The sequence below is a fragment of the Papaver somniferum genome, chromosome 9, assembly GCF_003573695.1.
Source record: "Papaver somniferum cultivar HN1 chromosome 9, ASM357369v1, whole genome shotgun sequence".
Classification (NCBI taxonomy): Eukaryota; Viridiplantae; Streptophyta; class Magnoliopsida; order Ranunculales; family Papaveraceae; genus Papaver; species Papaver somniferum.
In genome coordinates, this window is record NC_039366.1 from 132,569,317 (window position 1) to 132,579,956 (window position 10,640).

General features: G+C 35.1%; 1 long non-coding RNA gene across 1 annotated transcript; it reads right to left on the minus strand.

Moving 5' to 3' along the window:
• Positions 1-7,770: 7,770 nt before the first annotated feature.
• Positions 7,771-10,179, minus strand: LOC113313665. The gene is made up of 7 exons (XR_003341980.1): positions 10,012-10,179; positions 9,350-9,581; positions 8,991-9,043; positions 8,841-8,908; positions 8,545-8,634; positions 8,378-8,453; positions 7,771-8,301 (listed from the first exon to the last, which is right to left on the minus strand). It is a non-coding gene; the product is annotated as an uncharacterized LOC113313665 (long non-coding RNA).
• Positions 10,180-10,640: the final 461 nt, after the last annotated feature.

The window sequence follows — 10,640 nt, forward strand, 5'->3', positions numbered from 1 at the left end:
ATGGTGGGTGAACTATTATATGAACTCCATGGTGCACATATATTTACTAAGCTTTATCTTCGCTCTGGCTATCATCAGATTCGTCTTTACAAACCAGATATTCAAAAAACTGCGTCTCGAACACACGATGGTCACTATGAATTTTTGGTTATGCCATTTGGATTATCAAATGCACCAGCTACATTTCAAAGTATGATGAATCATATCTTTAGACCTTATCTGAGAAAGTTTGTTCTCGTCTTTTTCGATGATATATTGATTTATAGTAAGTATATTAGAAATTTTGTAACACTTATCCATAGTGTTTGATATTTTGCGTAAAAATCATTTGTCTGTCAAGGAGTCAAAGTGGACTTTTCGCACAATCATCAGTTGGTTATCTGGGCCATGTTATTTCTTCTGAGGGTGTTGCAGTCGAGAATGACAAAATTCAGAGCATTCTTGATTGGCCAATTCCAACAACAATTAAAAGTTTGAGAGGTTGTCTTGGTTTGGGAGGTTATTATCGCAAATTTGTTAAGGATTTTGTTAAGATATGTGCTCCATTAACTCAGTTATTAAAAAAAGATTCATTTGTGTGGAATGACGGAGTTACTGCTGCTTTTCAAGCACCACAACAAGCACTTACTACTACACCAATCTTGATATTACCAGATTTTTCAAAAGAGTTTTTATTAGAATATGATGCTTCTGGTACGGGATTGGGAGTTGTTTTAATGCAGTATGGTAGGCCAATTGCTTACTATAGCAAGGCCTTAGTAGGTAAGAACTTGAACTTATCTATTTATGATAAGAAAATGCTTGCTATAGTCTTTGCAGTACAGAAGTGGAGACCATATTTACTTGGAATACATTTTAAGATCTATGCAGATCACCATAGCCTGAAATATTTTCTAGATCAATGAATATCTTCGATGGCAAAACAACGATGGTTATCTAAATTGTTGGGTTATGATTATGAGATCATTTTTCGACGAGGCAAAGAAAATGTTGTTGCTGATGCTTTGCATAGAAATACAGGCCTCATATTTTCGGCTATCTCTACTCCAATTTTTTCAGGACTCAATGAAATTATTCAGGAAAGCAAGAATGATGAATATTTAAGTAAACTCATTGAACTGCTACACCGTAATCCTAATCATGAGCCGCTTTATTCTTACAATGATGGCATTATGCGTTACGAAGGGAGGATTGTAGTATCTTCTACTTCTGAGTGGTGCACTAAACTTTTACATGAATTTCATTGTACACCTTTAGGAGGTCATTCTGGATACTTTCGTACTTACAAGCGAATTCAACAAAAAATTTATTGGAAGGGTTTAAAACATTCAGTAAAGGAGTTTATTTCTCATTGTGAAGTTTGTCAGAAGAAAAAATCTGAAGTTGTCGCTCCTCCAGGATTGTTGCAACCTCTACCAACACCTGCAGATGTTTGGATGGATATCTCGATGAATTTTATAGATGAATTTCCACAATCTTATCGTAAGACTTCTGTTTTGGTAGTTGTTGATCGGTTATCAAAATATGCACACTTTACAACTCTTGTGCATTGATACGTATTGATCTCTGTACCTTGGTGACTATTATTATAGATGAGGAATTCGGAAGAATAATATACGTATTGATCTCTGTACGTATTGATCTCTGTACCTTCCTCCGTCGACCCAACGTTGGGGTTTAGCTTCTCATGATGAAAACACACTCAAAAAATATGATTAATAGCTCAAATGGTGTTTACAATGGTGAAAATGAAGAAAAATTAAACGCAACAATTTTTCTCTACCAAAACTCCCCCCTCTCTTCTCCTTGTTTGGTCTTATTAGCACCCTATTTATACGCAACAACCCATTACTCAAACATCTTTTCAAAATATTCTTCCATAACTCCACCAGATCTTCTCTTTGATGAAAGATATCTCATGAATAATTTCTTTCTCCATTATCACACATCTTCCTCTATTTGCTAGAATAAAATCCTGGGGATATTATTATTTTTTTTTATTTATAAATAAAACCACAGATTTTCTTTCTCCTTTTCAATAAAAACAAACTCATCAATATATTATCTCTTTTAACTTCAAGATATGAAAACTTCTTGTATAATAGGCAACAAGATATCTTTGCCTTAAATCTTTGAGATCTCCCATAAATTATGTGAATCTGTTTCAAATGAAGAAAAAGAGCGTGCCTCTATCCATTTGTTCATTTGTTGGGTGTCTTTAACAAGTTGGGTGACCGTATCTGAAATGATGGGTGCCTTTATCAGTTCCTCTGGCTGCTTTTAACACTTTTTTCGATCTATTTTTCCAAAAGAGCTTATTTCCTTAAAAAGACTTAAAACAAGTTTATTAGTGATAAAATGAGTCCCAGCTAATGTATTTATGGGTGAAAATGCGTCGCACTTTCGTGCTTATCAAATTCCCCCACACTTACATTTTGCTAGTCCTCGAGCAAAACAGAAAAATTGACCCGCTACACAACTGGTCATATAATAAGATAGAGAGAGAGACCCGCTACACAGCTGGTCATAATTTTTTTTTTAAAGATCCGCTACACAGCTGGCCATAACATGTAAGAAAAAATGGAAAGACCCGCTACACGGCTGGTCATATAATAAGATGGAGAGAAAGAGACCCGCTACACAGCTGGTCATAATGTGCAAGAAAAAAAGAAAAGACCCGCTACACAACTGGTCATAACCCTAACAACTACAATTTTTTTTTTCTTTTTTTTTCTTTTTTTTATACCCGCTCAACAGCTGGTCATAAATTACCTACAAACTTTAAATAGACCCGCTCAACAGCTGATCATGATTTGCAATGAAACTCCTGAAACACTAAAGTAAAAAGTTAACCACTCCCCCACACTTAAACATTACATTGTCCTCAATGTAATTGAGTCATCCAACGCAAAACTTAAGATGGGAAATTCATAATGGAAAAAGTAAACAAAATATAAAAATAAATAAGATAAAAGTACACCTACTGGAATATACAAAAAGGATCCCCAAAAATTAACAGTCTGAAAATTTGGGGATCAACCCAAAATACATTATTTACAAACGACAGCTTCACAATTATGCTATGAAAATATGGTGACATAAAAACTGTCAAAAACCAAGATTTACCCCTAAACCAAGTTTTTACTGCACAAGGAAGTGCGTAAAGAACAAAATATGGGGATTCTATTGAGACTGGGGAAATATCAATTGATTCATGCACGATATCAGGAATAGGCAAGTCCTTTGGGTACTTAGATGCAAAGTAATCCAACAATACTTTAGAAGCACACAATTCTAACCCTAAATTAGGCAACTTTGGAAGTCTATGGGTCTACAAACAACCTCTAAGTCGGGTGAATGATCTTGTGAGGTAGATTCATCTATGGAATTAGGCAAATCATCCACATAATCATCCACAAGGTCATCTATATATTCTGTTTGGAACAGAGAGTCACTACCAGATTCATCATCATCAGCAAATAATCTTTGACATTCAAGAACTCTCAATCTTTGTTCCAAACTAGGCGGTGTGTGTTTGTAATACTTCTCATATATCTCTAGAGGAGATTCTTCACTTACCTCATGTAGAGTAGAAACTCCATACCATTGCCTACGCATATATTCAGCAAGCGTCATCTCAGATGAGGTTTCCTGATAATTTGACTTTCTACGCATATATTCCGCCAGCGTCATCGTAGGTGACATCTCCTCAGAAGAAGTCATCATTCTCAAAAAGTCCCTGAAAAGAAATACAAAAAGAAACGCATAAAAAGGAGAAAAAAAATCTAAAATGAAATGAAAATACTGTACAAAACAAAAATAAATAAACCTAAAAAATTAATCTAAAGACAAATCCCCGGCAGCGGCGCCAAAATGATAATGATTTTGATTGTCGTTCTTGTAATAAGGATTCAAACTCTAAGACTTGTGAAGACTAAATTTAAAGGTTTAAATAAAATAATAAATAAAAGAGAGATTCATTGGGTTTAGGATTCCACCGAATTCATAACACATGGTTCAATTTATTTATTCTCAACAATTAAAGTTTAATAAATTAATAAAACATCGACTCTTGTTTTGCCAAAGTAGATCCTCAAAACATTAGTTATAAATCGTAAGCATGGGACATCAAACATCTAAGCAAGCATGACCCATCTAATAAAATGATAACTAATTAATTCGAATCATAAATCAATTTAAAATAAGTGCAAAAGTCATACAGAAAATAATACAAATTCACCCATGTGTGAAGTTCGGCTTCCTCCGTCGACCCAACGTTGGGGTTTAGCTTCTCATGATGAAAACACACTCAAAAAATATGATTAATAGCTCAAATGGTGTTTACAATGGTGAAAATGAAGAAAAATTAAACGCAACAATTTTGCTCTACCAAAACTCCCCCCTCTCTTCTCCTTGTTTGGTCCTATTAGCACCCTATTTATACACAACAACCCATTACTCAAACATCTTTTCAAAATATTCTTCCATAACTCCACTAGATCTTCTCTTTGATGAAAGATATCTCATGAATAATTTCTTTCTCCATTATCACACATCTTCCTCTATTTGATAGAATAAAATCCTGAGGATATTATTATTTTTTTTATTTATAAATAAAACCACAGATTTTCTTTCTCCTTTTCAATAAAAACAAACTCATCAATATATTATCTCTTTTAACTTCAAGATATGAAAACTTCTTGTATAATAGGCAACAAGATATCTTTGCCTTAAATCTTTGAGATCTCCCATAAATTATGTGAATCTGTTTCAAATGAAGAAGAGGGTGCCTCTATCCATTTGTTCATTTGTTGGGTGTCTTTAACAAGTTTGGTGATCGTATCTGAAATGATGGGTGCCTTTATCAGTTCCTCTGGCTGCTTTTAACACTTTTTTCGATCTATTTTTCCAAAAGAGCTTATTTCCTTGAAAAGACTTAAAACAAGTTTATTAGTGATAAAATGAGTCCCAGCTAATGTATTTATGGGTGAAAATGCGTCGCACTTTCGTGCTTATCAGTTAGGGAACCCGAGAGTTCCTTTCACTCTGCTTAACCATCTATCTTTGCTGGAAACTTGACCTCGATGTCTAATTTGGAAAGCGTCCATATCCCCTCCTCTTGTCTTAGTCACTCTTCGCTCCATAATGCAATCTTATTCGATTGGTTCTTCGGGCAATCTTATTCGATTGGTTCTTCTCGATCAAACCACAAGTCTCTTACACGTGGAAAAATCATATTGTCATCCTCACCATCATCTTGTAGCGGTGTATCAAACAACTTCAAATGTTCGGCATTAATAACCGAGAACATTCTTTCCTCGTTCGATCGTTCTTTATCTAACTTCAACCATACCATAGTCATCTTGTTCTTCTAACGTATTCCAATTTTCAAGTAACTCACCAAGTTGTTTGTAGAGAGATATAGTGAAGACCATAAACCACAAGAATCTTCCTTTAAAGAAATGAACCTTGCTCTGATACCAACTTGATACGTATTGATCTTTGTACCTTGGTGACTATTATTATAGAGGCGGAATTCAGAATAATAATAGACGAAAACTAGAAAACAGAACACACTAGAAACCAGGTTCGAAAAAATATATCTTCTCTAGATTATGAACAAGAAAACTATTACAATTCTCTCTTTGTTACACTCACAATCTCTCTAGGTAAATAACCTTAAAATATTTTCTAAGCTTGCTTTTACAATAATTAATTGCCTCACAAAACTTCTTTCTAGGTATGTGCGTTCAACCTCCTTTTCTAGGTGTCAAACCACACTCTCTAGATTGTCTTAGCTATGAGCTAAATATCTCTATTTATAGCTTTAACGGTTTCCCAAAACCCTCTAGGAATCTATTTCCTTATTTATGAATAATTCCTTTTCTAGGTATATTTCCTTATCTAGGAATATTACCTTGTCTAGGAAGTATTTCCTTATCTAGGTAAACTTACTTACTTTGGTTTGGTTTCCCAAACCTCTTAGGAATCAATTTTCCTTAAATCAGTAATCCCTCCTAAATTACAATTTCATCCTCAATCCATCTTGAGGATCACTAGTTCTCGGGAGAGGAAGATACACATGTATCATGCTCCATACTTTGCTGCTTCTATTATTGATATACTTTTTCAACAAATTGTTCATCTACATGGAATGCCAAGAACCATAATCAATGATCGTGATCCGATCTTCATGAGCAATTTTTCGGCATATTTTGCTCTACAAAACACACAACTAATCGCAGCTCAGCTTATCATCCACAAACAGATGGACAAACATAGGTGACAAATCGAACTCTTGAGTGGTATTTACGTTGTTTTTCTAGCATAAAGCCTTCTGAATGGAGCAAATGTTTTCCTTGGGCAGAATGGTTGTATAACACCAGATATCACTCAACTATCAATATGTCATCTTATGAAGCTTTGTACAATAGAGCTCCACCAATTATCTCGAGCTTTTTACCTGGAACCACAACTGTCAATGTTGTTGATCTTAATTTGAGAGCTAGAGATCAAACACTCAAGATCCTTAAATTCCATCTTCAAGCTGCTCAATATAGAATGAAGTCTTTTGCTGACAAACATCATACTGAGAGGAGTTTTGCAGTGAATGATTGAGTATTTCTTCGTTTGCAACCCTATAGACAATTGACAATGGATAATCAACCATATTCTAAACTTTCTCCTCGCTTTATGGACCTTTTAAAGTCCTTGAAAAAATATGAGAAGTTGCATATAAGTTACAGTTACCTGCTGAGAGTCGTATTCATCCAATTTTTCATGTTCCCCAGTTGAAATTGAAACTTGGATCTTCTGTTACTACTGAATCAGTTCTGCCTAATGTGGTTGACTATGAGAAGTGGGAACCTGAAGCTATACTAGAACGTAAGATGTTCAAGAAGGGAAATCAAGCTGGAACTAAATGGCTTACACAATGGAAGGATCGTTCTAAAAAAGACGCAACATGGGAGGATGCAGATGATATTCCCTTACGTTTTCCAGAAATTGAGGCTCGAGGACAAACCATTTTTCAAGCAGGGTGGAATGATACGACACCAACCCAATATCACTTATTCCCTTAATTATATTTACTTTATTTAGTTTGCATGAGTTTCCTAGTTTCAGTAAACTTCTTTTTATTAGCATTACCTGCTTAACAAGCAATCTCGTTAACCATAAATACCTTGCTTGAGTTTGTAATGAAACACAACTTTAATCAATACAACTCAGTTCTATTTCTTTCTTCTCTTTATCTTCAAAGCAGAGGTGGCTAACCCCCGACTCAAAGGGTTTTATCTAGGATTCTTTACCTTTTATTTGTGTTCTAACTAGTGTTTTGGTCAAAGACACTAACATATTTTAATCCAAGGACAAATTGCGGGATGCCCTGCTCTGTGAAAGCTCCTGCTCATCTTGCAATCTAGCAGCAGCAGAACAAGCTTCATCCAGATAGAAAGATAAGATTATAAATATCAGAGCCTGTAAACATTTAGCAGAGGATGAAAGAAGTATTCAAGCAGGCTTTATGCTCATTGTAAACTAATTTCGGTTGTGGTTGTGCCAATGGGTACATATATTAGGCTTCTGTTGGTTGCTGGTATCTATTTGCCATCTGGTGTTGATTTTAGGCTATATAAGTAGGACCCGTTTTCCAAAAGTATGAGTTGGAGGAGGTGGGAAAGAATTTATCAGAATTTTGCAATCCATAAGAAAAAAATTCTTTAAAATTTTAAGAAACTAAAAGCATGAAAATTAGCCGAGGCAGATATCTGAGAACATGCTTATATAAAGCTTTTCGTGGTGACCATAGTTATTAAAGATGTTGCAGAGTCAGTAGATCTTACAAATCCAAACAATTATAATAAGACTCAATTAACAAACAATTGTAAGTCTAAATGAGAGAAGTAAAGAATGTGTCATTTTCTACATTTTACAGTAATTTCTTGAGATTTCGACTCTGTCACCACCAATATACAGTCAATGTTGAGAAGTATCAGGGAAGTATAAGCTCATTCTACTTTCCTTGGAGATACCGGAGTATCAGCTGAATAGAGACTGTTGGCCTATCTCCTGTTTTGGTACAAAACCTTGCAACAGCTAAAAGACTTTTTAGCTCTTTCGAATCATAGCTATTTCCAAGATCAGGGTCTACAATTTTATCTACGGACCCGATAAATTTAGATTCTTGGACCCATCGAACCATGTTACCACCTTCCTTCTCAGAAGATTGACCAGTTATTAGCTCAAGAATGAGCACACCAAGCTGGAAGATCATGTCTTTGCAATCCTGATCCATACGACCTGTGACAGTGGATGGCAATTTGAAGATTGTGGCATCAAAAGTTCTTTGTAACCAAGTGTTGGAATGCAAGTTTACCTTTAGAACATGAGGCTTGAGAATGTGATATTCCAATATGATTTCCAGGAGAGCCAAGAAAAGCAATACCAGAGAGCTGCAAGCAAGCAGAAAAACAATGCAACCTGTTAAGAAATAGATAGAAATTTCGGTGGTTACATAAACTGTCAAATTCAAGTACGCCTTACCTTTGCAACGAAATTCTCGTCCAACAAAATATTACTTGAACTGATGAAAACATGATTTATAGGTGGCTTGCAAAAAAAGTTCAAGTACTCCTGCAATTAGATAACGAAAATCACTTAGAGACCATACTACATAACATTAACAGTTTATGGTCTATGGATGGATATAGTCTAACAGAAGAAATTTTGATCTTAGATATTTCAGGGGATTTCCCCTTGATTGCATGGTCAAGCAGACTGACCCAGTTTTCAAACTTATCAGGAGTGATCAAATGTAAAATGGTGACTGAAACACCTACCAATGCTGCTGTTACTCCGATAGCAATCTGCAGACGAGTCCTCCAGCTCAAGGGAGTCTTAAGAGGGTCTGTCCAAGAGCTACTCTGTCAATCAATTAAAACGAAACCAAGAGTTCCAAAATAATAGTACTAGTTTTGCTTCGAAGGTACCATTTAGATGCTCCTTTAGGCTCCCATGCTCTGGGTACTCAAAAACAAGAAACCTGATAACAATGAAATCAGGAACAAAAATGATTATCAATAGTGATGTCATTTTCAATCTGGACAGATATACACAACAAACATGGAGAAAAGATATTTTGACATAAACCACTAGGATATATCTTCTCGTGTAATGGAAAAATTTGAGACTAAAACTTCAGACCTTTGGGCTTTTTGCACTTAAGTTTTTCAATTTGCAAAACATCCTTGATGCTTGAATAATAATATAATGTACATAGCAAGAAAAGCCAAGATAATATGACTTTACAGGAAAAGCTTAAACATATATCAGCTTCCGAACATTATACCTCTACTGAAACTAAATGACGATGATGTAAGCGGCGCAGGAGCTTCACTTCCTGAAGAAAGGCATCCTTTCCTTCATGAAGAGCTGTCACTTCTTTAACCAAAGCGAGGAGGCCATCACGAAACTGAGCTTTGTAAACAGACCCTTGAGAGTAATTACTAATGATTCTGCGAAATCCACCAGTGGCCCTTTTTATATCCTCTAGAGAGAAACGCCTAACAAAAGTAGTGGACCTGAAGAAATTGACCGTCACAACTCACACATGATAAGCAAGTCTTACAAAAATCAGTAATTCAGTATAATCACACAAACAAATTCACACAATTACTTCTTGTGGTGGCTAAAATTGACTCGTCAGTCACACACACACACACAAAAAAAAATGAAAAAAAAGTCTCCCAAGCAAGATTTAATTTACAGTTTCTTCCAATTCATTACATTGTCATCCGAAATTAGGTCAAATCTTACGTCGAAACCCACAGTGGCATTCTTAAGACCAGACTTAAAATGCTATATAAATTCCTAATTATCAGTTCAACTCATAGTTCAGGAAGAATTAAAACAAAACATACAATGAGTTATCAAGATCTAACACTAATAATTCAATAAAATGAATGAATTTCGAAATCAGATCTTCAGTAGCTACAGTCAACTAAATAATACCTGTATCACCAACACAGTGACATTGATTAATACATGAAGAAGGAGAGCAAGATGAAACAAGCTGATACATTCCCCTTTTCTGAAACAACTTCCGGAAAAAGGATTGTAGTTATCTTGTAGAACATGATGAGATGACCCATATAATATATCTCCATAGATTCCGCAAGTGCAAAGTTTGGTGGAGTAAAAATAAAGCAAGTCAGATTGAACTTCCCGTAAAGTAAGTAAAAATAACAAATCAAGATCCAATGTGGGTTCATAATCTTTGGTGTGCACAATACTTATTTCAGTAAAAAAGGATCCATTTATAATCAGTTTATCCTTGTGGTAGATTGGATTGATTAATTGAGTAGATCGGCATCAATACGATTCTTTGTGATTCAAAGTATTGATTGCAAAATCTGGACAATAACTTCGGTAATTATTAGTGGATAGATCTAAGGACCCGACAAAGGAGTTTATTGAGATAAACGGAAGATCCTTTTCTCGAACTCACATCACTTGGTTGAAAAGAGTTGATACCAAACAAATTTGTTGTTCCTTTTGCTGTTTGGAATACGAACCAAAGGAATTATTCCAAGTACGTGACTTATTCATAAGTTGGAGGCATGGGAATACAGACAGAACTA